Source organism: Cupressus sempervirens, chromosome 3 (genome assembly GCF_028749045.1).
Source record: "Cupressus sempervirens isolate cs-2001-9-10 chromosome 3, ASM2874904v1, whole genome shotgun sequence".
Taxonomy (NCBI): Eukaryota; Viridiplantae; Streptophyta; class Pinopsida; order Cupressales; family Cupressaceae; genus Cupressus; species Cupressus sempervirens.
Window position 1 is genome coordinate 172204458 of NC_143120.1, and position 22278 is coordinate 172226735.

The following is a 22278-nucleotide window of genomic DNA, read 5'->3' on the forward strand; positions in this document are numbered from 1 at the left end:
TCAAATGCCCAAGTCACACACTGGATTTCCATTCTCTGGCAGAAATTGGGCTTATACCTTAACAAGCAGAAAACTGATTATCATGCCAAGTTAAAAGAAGTTGGTGTTAGTCAGCACCACATGACTGATCAGACATGTAATGTGACACAGGACAAATTGAGGCAATTAAGTTTCAGATAGTTCAATTAGAACCTGGTACGTGAATTGCACAAATAGACTAAATCACCTTATTTAAGCAGGATCCTGATCATGTTTCTCTTCTTTTCATATTGACTCCAGTCTACTTACAGAAAGTGGTATTACGAATCCCCCCTTATTAAACAATTCAAGCTGCCTTTTGTCAGGTGTTTAGCTCAAAAGTCCCATTTTATCCAAGAAAAGGCTTGTGAAGCAATGTCAAATTTTATGCTATTCATCTAGCATATGGAATTACGATTCGGATATCAAAAAGGCTGGACTACATGGTGCCACGACAGCCAGACAGAATTTTGGCATCATACCATGTCAATCAACCTCAAAATAAGCATTTCTATAGCCCAAAATTTTGTTAGACTCGTGCAACCATTATGCAAATCTTTAATGCCTCAACTCTAAGGAGCGTTCAGGATATTATAGACATCCTAGGCATGGATTTTATGATACTATAAATATAAGTAAGAGTTTCCAGTAATATTTTACAATTCTCTTCAATAGCCTGACAAGTGAAAATAGTATTCCACTTTGTGACGCCGGAAAGCTGTACATAAAGAAACAAGGAATAAATTGACAATTTAAGAAACGGTGATTATGAACTTACCTAAATATTTCACTCAAGCACATTCATGACAACATATAAAAATTAAATACCTTAAAAATGATGGAATTCATTATGATATTTCTATAACCATTCTTCTTGTATTAAAAGAAGCGCAACTTGAGATGGTGCAAATATTAAGTCTGAATTTCAGGATCACCTTTGGCACTGCTTAGCTTATTCTAGTCTGCAGCTTTGTGGGGATTATCATGACTCAAATAAATGGCCAGAAATGTACTTTCACAGTGAACATTTAGTATTGAGATTCCAATAATAATTAAAAAGTAATCCTGTCACTTGAAACATATCAGAACTGAAAAGCAGTGCGGGTACTTGAAACATGCTATGCTAGCAAGTTCAACAAATTTATGCCAAGAATTCAAAAAATTTAGGCATTATTGTTGGCTCTGCAAACCTCCCAGATTCTGCAATTATGTTCATACAGATTAGATCAAATGGCTTCACAACAATGAATCACAATGTGGTCAAGGGTCATACGACTTTTGCTTTTTGAATAATACTGTGTATACATGTTTCCCTCTATTGTTGTTACTGTTATCACCTGAAATTGCACCCTTGCCAAATTCAACAATTACTTGACATTTCAGGATAACAATGGAATAACTCCTAAGCTATGGGTGACCTAAAAATGGAGTGAATCTCCGGATAAAACCGGCTCCTAACTTGCTCACACTTTAAACTACTGAACTTTCCAGGAAATGGGAGAGAGAAAAACTCAACTGAGATACAAATAACTGGAAATCACATCAAAAATGTAAGGATTGTACTGCACCTAAACTAGAGAGATATCAACCTTAACAAAGATGAACAGTTATGAATGATACTTAATCTCAAATGCGAAGAGAAAAGAAAATCACAACCTATTATGGAACCCAATGCATAAATATTTCATTAACTGGCCAGAATGATATAAACACTAACAATGAAAGGTAACTTTCACAAATTAGTACTTGAACACCTGTATGACACAGCTAACAACCTGCACAAGAAAGCCACTTGCAGAAAGATGAGGATGTGTGAGACAGAAGCTATAAAACAAAATGTTCTACAACACTTTATATTTGCCTTATCAATCACGTGACAAACTGAATTGCAATAACAAATAGGATGGAAAACTTTGCAAATAAGATAAGACCTGCAAAACATATTCAATCTTCCAATGAAAATGAGTTATAGAAAAAATGATGCCAAAAAGACCAAGGATAGATGATAATCACTAAGTCTCTCCAAATCACTAATCAGAACTGAAGACAAACCTCAGTGAAAACTCACTAGGTACACATCAAACAACCCCATGGGTCGGATGCCAGAAAATGGCCACCAAAAGAGGACTTAGGAACTTCCAAAATAAAGTCAAACCAATCCCTCAAGCCCACTAAGTCATAATGAGACCTATGACTCATCGTTATCTGTCCTCAAAAGGCTCAAACTGACCATAAAGACTTCTTAACTGGCAAGAAAAGGTCAAATTCGACCTTTAAGCTCCTATATTCTCTCTGCATGTTCCCAAACTGATTCAGCTGTTTGGTCAACACACGACACATGTTATTTCTAAACATATCAAGGAATAAAACCAAGTTTCTCTTTATTTGCAACCAGAATAACAAAAATATTAAATGACTTATAATTGCATCACTTAATATTTTGTTTTACAAAGTATACTTATGCAAAAGAAAGTGTTAGAAATAACACTTAGGTTCAAAAACATTCACCACATCCCTCACGACACATTTGGAAATGAAAAAATATAATCTCATAAAAATGCACCGGACTTCAAATTATATGCAAAGGGATTTATGAAAGTGAACTGCACGTTACAACCCTAGACTTGTTCATTTAGTATAGTCCAACTTTCTAGAAAATACATGAAGAAAACGACTCCAGGGTTTGGATGCCCGGTCTCCTCCATTTGCTGCATTTTATGGCCTGATCTGGAGTCGCTTTGGGTTAAGGCTACCATTGATGGACATAACTAAGTTTGTTCAACTTATTTCTCACGTTGTTTTGTGAGATTCTGAAGCATTCTTGAGGACACCATTACTGGGGATCTCTATTACTTTTAATCACTTCTTCTGCTCCATCTACATAATGCCCGCCTCTTGATCATATTTCTCATATTTGTCTTTTTGTGGGAAGACTGGAACTCGACTTGGGTCTTTTAGAATGAAATGTCCTTGACTTTGGCTGCCATTGATAGGACTCAGACCAGTCTTTTCCTCATCGATTTCTACAGCACTTCTTTGCATACTCACGTGAAGGTTAGATTTTATGGCGTATCTGTAATCTTTATACATTTCATTGGTTTCTTTTACTCATTTCTAACAAATTTGACTATAACACATGATTTTCCCTTTGTCTTTACTAAAATCTGGCATATTTCCTTGCTCGGGTATAAACTTCAAACTTGGAGCTTTTGCTTTTCTGCCCATATTCCCTGTCCTTAGAAGATTTTTTGGTTTAAAGGGAATCCTGCTGAAAGTTTCTTTCGAAAAGGTAAAGTTGTGATTCCTTGGCAGAAATTGGACATTCTTTCTTCTTTACTCTTTTGATATGGTAACCCGAACTGAGTATTTTGTCTTAGGATCTCTGCATTTTCTGTAAAAAATAAGATCTCCTCTGTTTATGAAGGGTTTTGCCAAAAACACCATTTTGGGTTGCATTTACTCGAATGGGGTATAGCAAAAATTTTAAGTGTTTATAAATTTTCCTTTCACTTCCATTTGAAGATGACTTGTTGGTTATTCCTTGTTCCATTCTGAAAGCATCTATGACCACTGTTGTAGCTTTTCATTGTTCTCGTGGGTTAATTTTCATCACCCTGTTCACTCATAGATTTTATTTTTGAAACCCCCAAAAAGGGTCTTGCCATACTGAGCATCTCTTACTTTTAAACTCTAAGTCAAAGTTATGATTTCAATTTTATGCTGCTAGTGACCATCCTTTGTTGTATATTTAACAGAAACTCATTCTGTTCACTGCTGATATCTGAAAGGCCGCTTTGAATATCCACTGTACTTTGCTTCTTCTCCCATAGTTTGAAACCCTTCATATTAGACAGCTGCATCTTTCTTACTAAGGTGCAAGATATTTTGGAAACTATTCCTCTCTGTTTTTTGCTTGTGAAAAGGCGACATACAGTTGTAGAATTCACCTTTGAGCTTAGAACAAGAATTTACCCAGATTTGGGTCAAACTCCGTTATATAATGGCTGTGGTTGTAGGGTTTGCATTTTCTCCACACAATTGAGTTTATTTGCTTCAGCTAAACATAGTCATGTTTTCTTGCACTTTCAATGGCCACTCTTCAGCTTCTTGTCATTGACTTCAGTCTATATATCAAAGGTTCTCTTGAGATTTAGCATTGCATTATGAATAAAACAAATTAGAGCATCCATTTTAGTTTTCAGTTTGATTTCCATTGCTTTTGTTCATTTGAAATCATAATTGTATCTCTTCTGCTGGAGGAGCTGATTTTATGCATCATTTGCAATATTTAAGAATCTTGATACTTTTGTTGTTGAATGCTCCTTGCATTTGTTACCTACTGTGACAAGTTAGATACTTCCAATGCATTGACATCCAAAATTTCATCTGATTCTGCAAATTCTGAAATACTCCAGTCTTATTACTTGTTTCATAATTATGTGCTAGCAGTTCTAAATGACATGACTGCTGCAACCCCTCTTTGGCACTTACAAGCATCAATGTATTGATTTTAACATTTGGGTTATATCATTTCAATTAGCACTTTGTTGGAATTGATCACAGCAGCTGATCATCATAGTGTCATTAGATTATACTGTGGCTTTTCTGCACTTGCATAGGAGTATGATAGAAGAAATCTTATAAAATCCGATCCCTTTGTTTTCTTGAGATGCTTATATACTGGTAGCTTTAAAGGACATACTGCTTTTCATTAATTCCCTATGATGTACTCTCATTTTCAAGCTGATTTTACTTAGAATGGACTTTGTAACTGTTTGGCAAAGAGACATTGTAGCTAACTGTAAGGTTTCAAAATTAATGTAAATCTGTCCCTTAAACAGTTAGAAGATACTACATCTTTTTCCTCACTGATATAAACTTGCAGTAGCCCTCTTTGTTTTAAGAATAAAAGGTTTCTGTTTCATAAATGAATACATCCCTTTGATATTCTTATTGCACTTTTGATCAGCTCCAATGATCCTTCCTCTTATAAGCACGCCGGGCTCAAAAACCCTTGTGGGAGCCTACATTATATCCACGTGCTTATAAGACATTGGATGCTATACAGGAAACAAACATGTTAGAAAAATAAATCAGGATCTTAGGATTTTAGATGTAAATGCATATGCGGGGCAAGAGGGTGAGTTTGTTGGCCATTGCGTAGATCGTTTCGATCTAAACTCATTTTTTTGCACTTGCAGGACTTGGAGCGAGAGCATGGAAAGGCAGGATAGTAGAAGCAAGCGCGTGGACAACCAGCAACAGGGCAGTCATTCCAGGCAATGGCTGGCACCTATGAACCCCTTTGCTTTCATGTTCTTTCTTTCTGTATTTGTATTTTTATCAAGCAATGGTTGGCACCTATGAACCCCTTTGCTTTCATGTTCTTTCTTTCTGCATTTGTATTTATATGCAAAATCAGGTTTTGATTTATTTTTCTTTACTGGTCAGTTTCATGGCCTATGTGGAACATTATGAACATTAAATGAATAATATTACATTTTCAGAAAAAGTTTATGGTACTTGTTTTACATTTGCTCTTTGTGATGTTTTTCATCATAAAATGTTTATCGTACAGGGTAAAAGGATACTTAAAGCATGTAGTATAGTAAGATATAACACTTTATTCATATACACAATATGCACTTCAATGCTTACAATCTGATTATGCTCATTAAAATGATGATGATTCAAAGTCCCTTCCAAACGATGTACATATACTTTCCCGAAGGGGTGACTCAATCGTCACACGCCAGTTCGGATATTATTCTACATATCGGCTACAATATAGAATCTACCAACAACATCATCTCACCCAAAAAGTAAAGTCATCTCCGAACTACATTACAACAAAACTCAAAACTAAACAACTAATTACATTAATGTATAGATACTAAGCAGAGGGTTGTGTCCCTGGCGTAGTGGCCGTCTGTGTCCTCAGTTCGTTCAGCTCCGCCCATAGCTTGTAGACTTGCTCCTTTCAAACTTTCAATTCTGCTTCTGCCTCCATCTGAAGCTCTAAAGCTGACTGCATCATCCCAACAATCTCTCTCAGCTCTTTCTATTTCTCATCTGCTACTCTCTCCTCTGCTGCTATCTTTTCCTTCTCCGCTACCACTTTCTGTAGCTAACTCGGTCTGTTTAACAAGGCTTCCCTTTGATTCCCAAGCTACCCTCTTAGATTCCCAAGCTACCCTCTCCGTGGCTAGCCTAGTAGCTGACTCCTCCCGAGCCCTCTCAGCTGCTACCTGATCTGCCTAACTCCTTCGAAGGGTGTAATATGCCTCCCTGTGTAATATGCCTCCCTGTGTATCTCCACTATCTCGTGAGTCAAAGCCTCTACCCGGCTCTCCATACCAGGGCCTCTCGTCGTGGCCCAATCCTGTCGCATCTCCATAGTCTCCACATTCAACCATCCCAATTCCTCGAAACAGATTGTAAAGGCAATCGAGCATCCTAATCTCATGAAGGATACTACTCCCTCCAGCTCCTTCACTATTGAGTCCAAAGCCTGAATCTCTGTAGAGGCCGTCCACCACCTGGCGAGCCCGAGTCACTAGAGCTGTTATATCAACGAAGAATGTCTCTCTCATCAATGCTTTTGGCACTACTGGATGTTCCTACTACACACCCATAGCCCTCTCTACTACTTCCACCATATGCTCAACAGCGTTATGCGGTAGTCCCTCATCCTGTGTCGACTCCTCTACCTGTGCCTACAAAGGGTTTCCCTCTGGAATTACTTCTCGTATAGGTGTTTGCAAGTATGCCACTCGAGGTGCTAGGGTACGGTGGAATCGCGTACTCAAGTACGTGCTCAACTTTTGGGTTATGCTCTTTGCCTCGCACAAGTGATGCCAACAATGTCATATCCGTTGTAACCACTGCATCTAAACCCACTACGTCCAATTGGACACCCGGCGTCCTCAAACCCTCGCCTTTTGGTCTCTCCATTACTCCTACCTTAGTGTCCATCTCTGTATCATATACAAGTACCTCATCCCCAACTTCTGGTAAAGCCTCACGAGCAAGCTCCTCCGAAACAGCTGTCTCCGTTGGTGTCGGATGTGTTTCTGTTGGTGCCTCAGGAATAGCTCGTGTCTCCACTCGTGCTTCTACAGTAGGTTGAATCACAACTGAAGCTGGCATCATCACTACTAGCTGTCTAAACTAACCAAACCCCAAAATACCATGAATACCTACAAGATCCAAATGTGTCGTAGCTAAAAGTGCAGGCCATGGGAATCTCAACGATGTAGCTGTGATTACCTTTACCTTCTCATCCTCTTCCTCCTCCCCCTCGGTCCCACTTTCCTCCGAAGAAGTCTCCTCCTAACCACTGTCAGTATTTCCACCATCTGGTCTCGATTGTTTCTATGTGACCGTCTTGATGCCAACTGTATCAAGGTGTCTCCACTGCATAATCGGGGGTTTGTCTGGCATGAGTGGTCCCGGTTTGGCCTCCAGTGCATCGTTGGGAATCATTCGCATTGTTGCCTCCAACAATTGGCCGATGGCATAATGCGGCGTGTAGAATGTCTTTTTCTGTAATGTCATGAATTTATACATCCATTCGGCCAATAATGTAGCCCAGTCATACACCCTACCGTGCAGAATCTCGTTCATTATCGCTACATGTGGAAATGAAATGTCTGAGGCGCGGCTAGAGCTTGTGAGGCAAATCTTCACAACGTCTATTAGACAGCGCCACTGACCTTCCTGCACGTTGGATTTCTTTAACCCTCTACCCCTGGATGTGTCCGTGAGGGCTTCTCGTTCCATCAGCGTCAAATCCCCACACACGAGCTGTATCAACTGTATTTTTACTTCCTGGCTCATCTTTTTTTTGGTTTGCTTTCTATTTTCCTTCCCTCCTGAGCATGGCCAGGCATTCCAAATACCCGTGTGAAGTCAGCCGGTTGGAATGATACCACCAAGTTGCAACCAAGGTACTCAAATGTACTGGTTAGAGAGAACCTATCATACGTTTCTATCATGATGCGTAGAAACCCTTCATAATCTCTGATACTGAATACCGGCATTTGTATCAACCACTCGACCTGTGCCTTTCGAATGCTGGCTTTTACTGGATGGTTATCAGGTATCTCCTACCACCACTTCCAACATTCTGCTCCATTCAATCCTTCAAAAGCAACATTTTGTGTTGTGGGAACATCCGTCGCAATCGATTGTGTCAATTGCTTTGCTTTCTTTTTGCTTGGTCCTATACTTGTTCCTCCTACTACAAGGACTCTAGATGGCAACGTCTTCATATTCCTATTCATTGTTGCAGTTGTTGAATCCTCTTCCAATTTCCTTTTCCAGGCTCTCTTGTCAGTTGAATGCATAACTGTCACCTATTTGTCGTTTTGTTGAACACAAATTGGTTAGGTCAGTTACCTCTTTGTACAATATTGTTTTGAAATCCCTCTCCTAGCTTGGCGTCTATACGGATCCATACGGCTCTTACCTCCTAAATTGTACGGCTTCTCTCTTTCTCAATTTTTGTCTGTTGTATGACTACAATTTGTCTCTCCTAAGTATCTACGGCTGCAATATTTTCTCCTTCTGAAATCCTCGTACACAAAACCAATGTGTGCTTGCTGATGGTTGTACAGTTCTTCTTCCTTCTCCAAGTTCCTACCATACGGAATGGCTCTGAGTTCTTTCTTAATTTGCCAATATATATATATATATATATATATATATATATATATCCTTGCTTTCGTATGGCCCTCTTGCTACCGTACAGTCTTCCTATTCTAGTCATTGCTTCCATACAAACCGTACAACTTAGTTCTCTGCTGCCAATGTCCTTCCAATTTTGTCGTACGGTCTCTTCTTTTAACCATACGGTCGTACAATACACCTCCAAGTCTCTTCCTACAACTTCCCATCCATACTATGTATTCTGGTTTGTTCCTTGTATGATTTCTTGTGCAACGTTCTTCTCTCTGTCCTCTGATCTTGCTAGTACAACTTATATTCCCTTTCCCCTTAGCCGACTTTATATTCCTTTTCCCACCGTACGGTTAGTCTCTTTCCTATCGTCATATGGTGACCTCCTGTCCTCCAATCAATCAGGTCGTACGGTATATCCTACTTCAATCCCCTATTCTCCAAGTCCATATGGTAATGTCTACACTAGATGGGTGTACGGTATGATCATGTTTGTATGGCTGCCATATGGTACAATGACCTCCCTTGCATATGTTGTCGTGTGGTCCGTACGATGTTGCTCCACACGTTGATCTCTTGTAAGACTTTTGATTGTCGTACAACCTTTGTAATGTTTGCCTGCTAGTCTCTGTATGGGTCATACACTATACGGTGTTTGAGCTTCAGTCCCCTCCTTCCGTACAATTGTATGGTGGTTGCCAGACTGCACAGATCCTTTTTTTTCCATACACTTTGACTCCTAATGACCTCTCTTTTTATGATCCATATGGTCTCTATTAATATCCATGTCTGTACGCTTTAACTCCTTCTAGTGACTTCCGTACAGACCATATGATATTTGCCTTCTGTGTTTGTACGGCCGTATGATGTCTTCTTCTGTAAAAACACAACGTACAATTTGTTTACTACTCTGCGAAATACTTGTTCAATTGAACGTTATCTTTCTCTATGATGATTCTGATGGCCATATGATTCTGAGATGATCCTTTTGACTACTATTCTCCTATTTATTACGTCTATCAACTTAAAATAAAAATAAAAAGATTTCATTTTACACTTAATTTACATATATACATTAATATTCATTATTTATTCTCAGTTGTTTGTCTATCAGGGTACATTATTTCTTTCATGATAGATTTTCAACTTCGACCCATTCACTGCGTCGGTCACTTCCTTTCCATCTAGCGTCTATAGTTTCATTGCCCCGTTATCACCAACTTCTTGTATCTTGTATGATCTGACCCATTTAACTTTGAACTTTCCAAGTCTGATTTTGTTCCGCCCGTTATACTTCAACACTAATTGGCCCAGTTGAAATTTATTTAACTTTAAATGCTTATCATGTCATGCCTTTTGCCTATTTTGCATAACTTACGTGGCCCACTATGCCTACAGTCGTCGCTCATCCAGTTTGTTCAAGTTGTACAATCTCTCCCTCAAACTCTCCATATCTCCCTGTTTGTTCTCGATCGTGATCCTTAAACTCAATACCATGAATTCCGTCGTTTGCCACTCTTTGTCATCAATAACTGTATTCTTGATTCTAGAACCTTCACTCCATACAACTACAGTTTTTATTAAGCCCTTCCTCTTTGTTTGTTGTGCAAATCATACGATGTGTTTTCCTTGTTGCCGGCACCTTTCTACTATATCCGTGGTGTGGCATAACATTTTCTTTCTGCGCGGTTTGTTCACTGTGTACCATACAGTGGAATCTTTCCTTTTTTTGGATTCGTACTATATGTTCTTCCCTTCAGCTTCAACTGTAACCGCCTTTCCTTCTTTCGCTTCTCTGTATTCCTTCGAACATTCATTTTCCTCTCCTTTCTCACCTTCGTTGACCCTTAACATATTACAGCTCAGAAAGAGCTCGTAATCCTCCATCTACCAGTGGAATAGGTCGTTCATCGAGCCTAGGTCATCATCATTCAACCCTCCTAATCTCAATACTCCTTCGTCCAGTTCTATTCTCTTCTTTCCTTCATCGTCACCTTTACCTTCACCTTCGGAGTCTGACGACACTGCCTCCTCACCTACTATCTGTGTGTGAAAGTCGATTATAAATCTTTTGCCTCTGAGTTCCATGGATAGGGCATTTCATTTCCAGTCATGTTTTACTTTTTCTTGCACCAACTAGCCCCATCCAAGGATAGTGTCATACCCTTTTCTTTTCAATGGAATGACCACAAAATCTAATAAAAATGGTTGCATTCCAATAGTTACCGGCTACGCCATCAAAGTTCCCAACAGTTTGATTCCGTGCTGGTCCGTCGTGAGTAATTGGAATGCAAGTGGCCACAACGTAGGTTGTCCCAAATTTTTTCATATATCCTCTGGTAACACATTCATGCCTGACCCTCCGTCCACAATTGTGTCTGTAAGTATTGTCCCCGGGATACCCATCTCAACTACTGTCGAATGCCTTCCCATCGTGAGTATCAGTAGCATTGGGTCTGTTGTAGTCGTTCCACTACCGTCCTTTCTTGTTTCCTCTGTTACTTTTGAAAGTGGTGTCATATTCAAAATCGTCGTCCGCAACTGAGGCATTGTAAGAAGGTCGTTTAATTTTATAGGAACTTCTATTTGCATTACCTACCTTATCATCTTTTGTTCAACTAGGTTCCTCTTCGAGGTATCGGCAATGTCTTTTACTTGTAACTTTCCTATTTTCATTTGTCTTTCCAACTCTATTCGTGCTTGTTGCAACCTCTCCTTTTCTTCCTCTGCATCAAGGTACTTTGTCTTCTTTGCTTGGTCACATGTAATGGCTAGTATCTTCTCATCACATGCTTCGATGCTTAACAAATTTACCCCCTGCTTTGGGCATTTTGAATCTTCGTGGTCTCCCAGACCACACCATCTGCATAACAGTTGCGACGTCTCCTTTGTGGTACAATCTCTGGCGAAGTGCCCTCAGAGGTTGCACGCACAACACTGTACTATTGGTTGTCCACTCGTGTCGTATTGTATTCGGCTCCGGCCTCCATTGTTATTATTGTTATTATTATTACCACCCCTTCCACGTCGGTTATTGTTGCGATAACCTCCTGAGGTTGCATCGTTGTTTGTGTTTGTTTTGGTGGAAACTTCCTGTGTCAGTAATACTTGTTGGTGTCCTTTTGACTTCATATTAAATGGGCACTCTTTTATAGAATGTCCCGCAACCTAGCAGATATCACAAAATTGTTTCTTCGGGCATGAGCTCTTTGTGTGGCCTTCCTCTTTACAGTCCGTACACCACAATTCTCCCTTCACCGAGTGAGGATTCTTTTTCAAATTTTTAAATTCTTTCATCATCAGTAGCATATCCTTTTGTAACGTTCTAACTTTCTTGCTTGATTCTTCATCACTGCTACTACTTTTGGACGATGAATCGTCTGAATCCAACGATTTGTGCTTCTTCTTCTTGCTTGTTTTCTGTTCGCTTTCCAAATCCATCACCCTATTATACACATCTGTGTACGATGCTAGAGGCACAATCTTCATTTTCTTCTTCAAAGCCGGCCGTAGCCCCTTAACAAACCATCGTTTCTTTAATCCATCAACCGGTGGGCTCTCCATCTTTCCCACCAACTCTTTTAGCCTTCTTGCATAGACACGGACTGTTTCGTTCTTTCCCTACTTTGTGCTGTATATTTCTACTATAATTTCATTATCGTCCCTTAGCAGTCGAAACTCTGCTATAAACTCCTTAACCTTTGCCCATGTAGTTAGCTTCTGAGGATCCGCATCTGCAAACCAATCAATTGCTATGCCCTGTAGGGTTGCTGGAAACTATCAGACCCAATCATCCTCGTCTGTTACACCATTTGTTGTCCATATTGTTTCACGTGTCTCTTAGTGTCTGATCAGATCTGTCGTCCTGTCACCATTAAACTTCGGCAACTTCTCCTTTGGTCCTGCCATTACTACTTTCTTTTGTTTTGTAGTATTTGTTGTGTACCCGCACTGTTCTGAGCACTTGCGCTATTCTGATTACCCACATTTTTCTGAGCACCCGTGTTGTTCTACACAACCGCGCTGCTTCGGACAACCATCCTACTTCCAACAACCGCATTACCTAGTAAGAAAAGATCTTCCTAAAGCGAAGTTGTTTGATTCTCTCCCTGTATCTGTTCATCGAGTGTATCGGGAATGAAGAGTTCACTCCATGCTCGTGCTCCTTCGACACTTCGAACCATGCGAGTTGCTTCCCTTCTATTCGGATGCTCTACCCTCAACGTACACAAGTTAAGGAACTCCTCCGTTGTCTCTTTCACCAAATTCAATTGCTGTCGAGTCTCTTCTAGCAATTCCTCGACACTCCTCTGTCTGCTAGGTGAATGCACACCCTCTATCTGTGCTCCTTCACCCACTTGGTGCCCGTCGGCAATCTGCTGAAGCTTCTATCTACGCTTCGCCTATTGTGCTAAAATTAAAACTTCCTGTGATGTGTGTATTTCATCCTTATCTTTTATCTTATTCCTATCCTTGTTAAGAAAATTCAGCATTAGTCTTCATAATACTTCTTTCGTTCCAAGTTCTATTGGCAATGGCGCCAAATGTTTACCGTACAGGGTAAAAGGATACTTAAAGCATGTAGTATAGTAAGATATAACACAGAACAGATACTTTATTCATATACGCAATATGCACTTCAATGCTTACAATATGATTATCCTCATTACAATGATGATCATTCAAAGTCCCTTCCGCACGGTGTACATATACTTTCCCGAAGGGGTGACTCAATTGTCACATGCTCGTTTAGATACTATTCTATCCGTCGGCTACAATATAGAATCTACCAACAACAAATGTAATTTATAGGCATGAAATATCAAGTGTTTGATAATAAATCATTTCAGCAGTATGGCTTTTCTGTTTGAGCTGGTAGGTCAAGTAGATAACAGTTATTTTTGCAGGTTATTCCCTATATGACATATATCATAATACCAATGCCTGCCATCTTTGCTTTGTTGTGTCTACACGTCGACCTCCAATCTCTATAAATCTACCTTCTGTGTTTCTGCAAATCAAAGTACCACAACAAAATTTTCTTCTTCTTTTTCCTTTTTGCTACCTTCATAAAAAACTTCAGCATATCATATTTAATTGACAGTTGGAACTTAAGCTGTCCTCATTAACTTCTGTACCTGTTTGTATTTTATTTTATTTTATATGCTAGATGCATTTTAGAACAGGTCGAATTGCAATGATGAATATTTTGGGGCTCACCAAGGGCTTCTATAACCAAAATGGTGTAACCCCGCCTAGTTTCTAAGCTAAGCATTTTTTGTCATTTCTCCAATAATTGGTGCTCTGTCTGAAGTGAACAAATTTGTGAGTCACTACAGTACTACCGTCTGAAGGTAGTAAAGGCAATGCAAAGGGAAATCTAATACAAAGCATAGAAATTCAAATAGCAAGAAATAGGCAATTTCCCTCTCATGCCAATGTGTAAACCAGCCGCCCAAGACAACAACAATACTGCAGATTGATAGCTATGTCAATTTCCCCTCTAGTTGATGCCAAACAAGGGGCTGATATAATTGTTGTCCTCCATTTTGTCATCACAAAATGGAGGTAATAATACGAAACTTTTTCAACTAAGTTTTGCATATCTTTGAGGTAATTAACTATTTAGTTGGCCAACATTTATCAAGCAATTGTTCTCAATATGTGTAGTGAATCTTTCCATGTCCTTTACATGTTTCGTTTTATTAGTCGATGCTTGATTTTTGAAGTCTTCAAAGTCTTTATTTGTGTTTTCAAGTGTTTGTTTAGTTTGTTTTAAGCTTTCTGTTTCATTCAATCTCTTGCTTTCGCTTTTCCCTTCAATTCGGTATACCTTAGGGCTTAATTGGACTTATTAGTCAAAAGATATGACCATTTAAGTGCCCAAAAAGTAGACTCTCCAAGTGCAATCGCATATTTAACAAATGGATATTATATTCTAATGTTGAGTTTCATTTTTTGAAAAATATAACTTAAAATGACTTTATGTTATGTTTTTTAATTACTTTATCACTTCTGAATTTTGATTTATCACTTGAGTGATTTAAGTGACTAAAGTGCACTTCATGTTATATTTTCATGTTGAGGTGTTTTTTAAATTTTTCAATTAAGTGACTATAGTGCACTATATATCTAATTTAATGTTGAGGTTTACTTTAATGTTTATTTAAAACATCTAAGTAAAATGTTTCTTTTAGATAAATAATTATACAATATGTAAACTATATAGTGTAAATATTCTATTTGACCCATTTAAAGTGATTTTTTACTCCATGGTCAATTAGACATGCGCTAAATATTAAGTAAAACCTGTGCAGCTCAATACAATGACTTGTTGAAATATGTTTCATGAAATTGCATCTGTAGTGTGATTGTCTTGCAAACCCAAATGGATGTAAAGTCAAAGCATATTTTCAACACATGCAAATGCACTTGGAGAGTGCGATTTGCACTTCAAGTCAAAATTAAAACATGTAAATGCACTCTTAGAGTGCAATTTGCTCTTTGTTGGAGAAAGATTGACTTAGACAAATACAAAAAGAAAATTTTAAAATATGCAAAACGCCGCGTTTGCATCCCAAGAGTGTGATTTGCACTAAAAGACTTAAGACATTTTATTTTAAATATGTAATGCCCTTCCTAGAGTGAGATTTGCATAAAAAGTGTCTTTTACATGTTGGGTGTTACATGTAATGGCTCCTCAAAAATGCAATTTGCACTTCAAACACAAATACGTGCCCATTTTAAACATTTGTTTGCACTCTAAGGGTCCGATTTTGCCTTTGTGTTGAAACTTTGGAGTTTAAGGAGAAAATAAAACATGTAAATGCATCCCAAGAGTGTGATTTGCTTCTTGGATGCATATAAACATCACTCAAGTGACATTTTTCTCAAAGAATACCAAAATGTCACATGTAAAGGAAGCCAAAGGCCACATTTTTCTCCAAAAACATGTAAAGGCATTCCATTTGAAGGTCAGGATTTGGCATTTGAATGCATGTATTTGCAGAAGTCGATATTTTTCACCATTTTATGCAAAAATGCCTCATGCATTTACATTGCTAGGGCACGTTTTTCTCCAAAAAACACCCAAGAACATGCATTTTCCAAAAATGTTTTGCATGTAAATGAGATTGAAGACCATGTTTTGGCATCTACAAGCGAAAACACCTCATGTGTTTGACCTTGGCAATCACGGTTTGCAACTTTCAATTTGTCAAAGGCTCTTAGTTGTTACATGTGTTTGTGCTTGGGGAACCCGATTTCGGAGAAAACTTGTTCATCTAAACTTCTCTTCCTCCATTTTTGGCTCATTTTGCTCCAATTCAACTTTGTTTGTATTTCTTGCTTGTTTTGCTACAAAATTGCATTCTTTGGCTCATTTTTGTCCATTTGTTCAAATATAGCCCATATCTTTTGCATTTTTTCTTTAGATAAGTTTGAAATCCTCTCATTTGCAAACGTAAAAGTCCTTCCAAACTCCAAAAACAAAATTGCATGTAAAGGGATATCTTGAAGTTCATCATGTTAAGTCAATAGCAAGAGGTATGTTTTTGTTTTGTTCTTAGCTTTTCTTGTTTGTTTGTTGCTTGTATTGATTTCTTTTTGCAATGAAGCTGAGGATTCCCATCCAAGGATGCATGTGCAACTTTCACCTTCCATGCCAATCTGTACTTTATCCATTTTCCAACACACAGAATTACATCCGTTGAACCCAATTACATGTTTATATCAAGTAACGATGATTCATTTTTACCACATGTGATTACCTCTAGAGAAACTGATTTTGGTAAAAGGTCACACTTTTGAAATAACAAAGTTGTCATTTCACACACATCCATATGCATCAAACTTGTATTCTTGGCCATATAAACGAAAGTCCATCTTCGTCCACATGCAATCCATCCTTCTAGGTCCAATTTTGGCCCTTTTTGTCCAAATACATATGTTTTCCAATTCATTTCCAGCCATCACATGTGTTCCATGAGTATCTAATCAAAACTTCAAACACCTTGTCCTTCATAGATCTGCTTTTGCCAATCAAAGTCTAAATGGATCCAATCCCTTCAGACGATGTATTTACTCTTTGGAATTTCCATGTTGCAGCACAAGATATGTCTGCACCATAAAAATCGAAAGGAAAGATGAAATATCAGTATGATAAGAAGTTCGCTCACACAACTGTATCGTTTGTTTCATCTCCGTTGGATCAAGTATCAGATACGGAGATTGGGCATGTAGACATGGCCAATTTCTTGTAGAGGATCGAAGCTCCTGCCAACAAGGAAATGAGGTGTATTAAAAGAAGTAATATTCATCTGGTATCCACTTTTCGTATGGCTGCCCTGGAACCTGAGTTCGTCTTGGGAGGTGCTTGATGTTTCAGCCCTAAATCAAAAACAATTAAGGATGCGGATGGTAAGGTCATTATCAGCCTGGACCCTGATGTTATTGAGGAGATCTGCAAACTCCCTCACACTTGAAAAAGGTGGATTTGTCTGAAAAAATGTCTCTACAACTGTGGAATCAAAGCAAATTGGATTATTAGAGGCATATCAATGAAAACTAGTTGGAGAATAAGAGATCCAATTTCTCTAGATGGCCTAAAACAATACACAGATCTGACTTCTTCCCAGATGTCAATGATTTGATAACTCTCCTTAGTCGAATTTGTGGCCTCAAAGAATCTATGGTTGGGAGGGAAAATCATTGCCTATGATAAACGAGCACCAGAAATCAACATCCATTTGGAATCTTTTGTGAGCTTGTTCAATTTGTTGGATTGTTGTAATTGTTGTCGAAGGTAAGAAGACAAATGTTGTCATTGGTGTCAAAGATGAAAATTGTTATGTCATGATGATGGATGGCACAGCTGTTACCATATATCCAATGTATGATCTTACATATGAATCTTAAGGGTGTGATTTAATCCTCTCTGCTCAAGTGGATATCATGATAGTAATGAACAAACATACAGAAAAGGGTGACAATGCAAGAAATGGTTGGTTGATATAGACATGTTGGAAGACATATGATTAAGAAGGATTTTATGATGAATGATAAAAGTTAGAAAGACAACAATTAAAGTATTAAAAGTGCAACAACTATTAAGTCTAATAAGAGGTTACATTTTATAATATGCAGCAAATAAAGGAACAGCATGAGATTATGTGTAATGTGTAGCAATTAGAGTTTGAAGGAAGAGATTCTCTATGAATGGAATGATTGTAAAAGTGGCAGTGATTAAGCAAGATAAAGTGCTCAGTTTAAAGCAATAAATGGGCATTTAAAACGGCAATCCGATTAAGTTTATGGAAAAAGCGACTAAGCCAATCTTATCACCCAAGAAAGAAGGATAAGCTGATTCTCATTGTAAATTGCTTCATATTTGAAACTGAAAGTCAGTGATCGAGGAAGATATTCAAGAGAGACAAATTAAAAAGAAGATACTCATAAAAAATTTAATGATAGTACAAGAGCAGCGATTATTGAGAGTTTATGATATGTTGACTAAAACAAACAGCTATAATTACAGTGGCAATTTGTTATAAGGAAAAGGTGGTGATTAATTTGGAACAATAAGCATCACTCTGAATATTAATTATTAAATAACATAATGCAAACAGGTGGGTTTTTACAAGGAATGATGTCTAAATATTCTTGATATGGCATGCAGAAAGTTAGCATTGAACATGGTGTGATTTGCTTCAAAACATTAAGAAAAACAATAATCCTACCACTCCTAACATCCCCAACACCTCATCCAATAATCCCCCTATACCTTATCTAAGTAAAACCTCCATCCTATCATCCTTGTTTGAAGACTTAATTTTCCTTTGTCATCAATTACCTAAATGCAACATCATCCAACCCACCTATCCTAAATCTCCCACAAATCCCACAATCTGAATGCAATCCAATGCGCACAATCCTAATCCATCCGATCTTTCCAACAAAACTAGCACAAACTCCAAAATCATCTAATCATTTTGCTTCCCAGCCTCTCTGCAATTCTTGAACACTGTACTCAAATTATTGTCGTAAGGATATATATCATTCTCAATTCTCCCATTGTTCTTATCATAAACAATGCTGTCATCATCATTATCATAAATCAAATCAGTAAATTTTCAACTTGCCAAGAGGCGACGTCATTGTTTGTCTTTGCATAATTTGTGCATATGCTTCTTTTCTTGCTTCTTGTATTATTGTTTATTTACATTTCAATCAGCCCTGTTGATGAGCGTTTTGTGACACTTCTCAACACAAAAAAAAAAATACTGAGTATTCTATAGTCTCTTGAACAAGAAATTTTCAAATGTTAAACAGTATGTGTGATCAAATAAGGCAACACCAAGGTTTAAAATTGCTAACTAGCGACTTTGTGTTGGATATAACTCAAAGAATATGATGTGATCTTGCTGGTAATCACAAGGGGACTTAATAATGTTCCTCAACTTACACAGATGATCTTGCACCTAGAACTTAAATTAAATTGGCTTGCAGTGCAAATAAAGACAAAAGGTATAGATTTTAGGAATCTAAGCAACTTCCTTAGTGTCAAAGTACAGGATCTCTGATAGAGATAAGATGTGATATCACAGTCTATAATTATGTTGCTTCAAAATAATTCACTTAACTCTGAATGTATATATATCAGATTGATATGTGTATTTGTCTGTAATATTATATCTGTTTGTGTATACCTTTCTAATACTTGTAATAAAAATCTTAAGTATGAATTATAAACGTATCAAACTGAACAATAACCTTGACTGCATATATATCTTAAATGCTGCTGAGAACGACTGTTGCCATTTTTATTGATATTGATCTTCATCAGGCATTATCAATTATATATGAGACATCATGTCCCCGTAGGACATGATCTTTAGTAAACATCCAATCTACACAATCCCGAATAGCATTCGGTAGTTTGTAATTACATTTATAATAAGAGCCCGATTAGATAACAGTCAACAGTTTGCAATTATATTTATGATAAGAGCCCGATAAGATAATATATGAATATTATATATATATATATATAACCCTTATGAGATATATGTTAGCTCTTATCAAGTATATGAGAAATATAATACAGAACAATGAGAGTATGTATATGCAGTAATCATAGGTACATATACTTAATATAATGTGTACTTCACTTTTACTGAAGCTACACTTCAACACTAAGGACAATGATAAAAATGGATGATGTTTGGATATTAGAATTCTTTAAAGCATGTTTTGCTTCTCCATTAAAAACAACTACACATAACTTGATGCAATCTCCAAAGGTAATGAAGGATTTTCATATTGCAAACATTCCTCCAAATACCCACTAGCACAATCCAAATGAACATATATAATCAAGCTGGTGCTTAAGTGGGATAAAACTAACAATAAACTGGAATTTGCAATCAACAAACTACAAGTGTTATGAACCAAGGAATCCACCATATCACGATACTTCTCAATTAAAATTGTCGAACTTTAACTAAGTTTTGAGAAGTAGAAAACATGCAAAATGCAGAAACAACACAAAGATTTACCATATCTTCAATGAAAATTATTTATTGACTTCAACATATTCTTGGCAAAGAAATTTTATCTCCTCTTACGACTGCTGCTACTTGTGCCAATGATCAAATGATTTACAAATGGGAAGGTCAAGTCTTTTATAGACCCCTTAGTTACAAGGCAGGGCATAGATTGATTTGAAAGCAATGACAAAGATAATTTAGAGAAACCCGAATCAGAGTTACTTACAACCACTACTTACAATCCTTTAATGTTATTAAAATGAGATGATTATGTAAGATCCCTAACTAATATTGACCTTAAGTTTTCAGTTTTGTCTCATAGAAATTTCATCAAATAGATGGTGTGCAGAATCTGATCTGAAATTTCTGAGTTCTTGAGCCAAAAACACATTACTAACACAAATTCTTTGCATAGGAATTGTGTCAAACATTTACCTGATAGTAGAGATCTGATAGATTTATTTGTTTCACGAAGACATGAGCCCATGAACTTAACATCCAAGCATAATTTCACCAAAATAACAAAGCTCCATGTTAGCATTTTATCCAATATCGAAAATTAGTTTCATACCCCGGTCCTTAGTTGGGTCTGATGGCCTGATTTTTCGCTTACCCAGTTTGCGTAAAATTCTTGAAAAAAAGCAGGGAGAATTGTGTTGAGAATAAGTTAGGGTTTGTAAAATTTTGTTAGCCCTTGAGAAAAACCCTAGTCAAGTTCTTTTGTTTGATCATTTGGAAGTTCTTGAAATTTAATTTTGATTTTTTTTAAATGTATGTATTTTAAATGCATACATTCCTTATCCTAAGTTTTGAAATAGTTTTGATATTATACGTCATGAACATTTCAAATGTGCTAAGTTGCGACTGTTGGAAGCAAAGGAGAGTGCATGTTCGCATGCTTATTTCAGCTTAAGGCATTTGTAGCTGCGATTGTGCAAATGAAGGAAAACAGTCAATATAAACTATTAGCGCATCATCGCGGGGTTTAGTCGAATGTCAGTATTCTAAGTTGCAAAGCTGCGAGGTAAGAGGAATGTTAAGCCAATTGAACGCACCGTCACACGGTTAAGTTGGATACCCAGTTTCAGAGTTGCGAAGGAGTGATAAAGTGAAATTTGAAGCATCGCAAGGTCGCAAGCATAAAGGATTCTGAGAGCTAGGCCATGGAGAGGTTGCTTAGTGTTAGAAGTTAAGGGCTTGTCGCAAGGTCGCAACGGTCATAAAGGTGTGATTAACTATAGTTGCGAAGTTGCAATTGAATAAGAAGCAAAGGGTTTGCAACATCGCAAGTCATACTATAATAGAGAAAGATTCTAGTGTGAAGTGGCGAAATGGTCTTGTTCGTAGCAGTCGCACTTATAAGTTTTAAAGCATAAAACAACTTTTTCAATGGAAAAATCTGAGCTGGATGTACGAAAATTTGAAAAAGCATAGATTTAATCTGTTTTATGAAGATTGATAGGTTTTCAAGTGCGCCACCCTTAAATGCCAATTAAAGCTACATTCTCATCACAGAAGTTGATAAAACCTGGAAAGAAATAGGTTGTTATTACCGTTTTCTCAAACTGTTTGAATTTCTGAGTGATTTCAAGTGCAGAAGTGAACTCTAAGTGATTTTCGTCAAATATAGCATACAAAATCAGCGAAAACATTTGCAAAAATGGCCCAAAGAGAAGTAGAATAGATTGCACAGGCAGTAATTGAAGTACTAGATACACCATCGAGGGCTCCCAGCACATTTGTAGAAGAATGGATGCACATCTTGCCTGGTTCCACAAATGCTCAGAATGCAAATGACCTCACTTTCAAAGATCCATATGCAATGTGCAGAGACGCAATTGTCCCTAACAGAAACAAGTATGAATTGTTTTGGTTTTTCTATAGGAACAGAGTGAAAGAAGTTCCAATTTGTAACCCTTGGATAAGAAATATGGGAAAATTGATAATGCCAGAAGTATTTGTGGACGTGGATTTGGTCAAAGCATTAATCAAATGTTATAATCCTGTAAATAAATCATTTCACAAGGATAGAAGT

At 37.5% G+C, this 22278-nt stretch overlaps 1 protein-coding gene across 5 annotated transcripts in view; it reads right to left on the reverse strand.

Moving 5' to 3' along the window:
• The window catches only part of LOC149565332 (MBOAT (membrane bound O-acyl transferase) family protein), a 221210-nt gene that overhangs the window by 125974 nt on the left and 72958 nt on the right, over positions 1-22278 (reverse strand). The gene's annotated exons all lie outside the window — the stretch shown is intronic.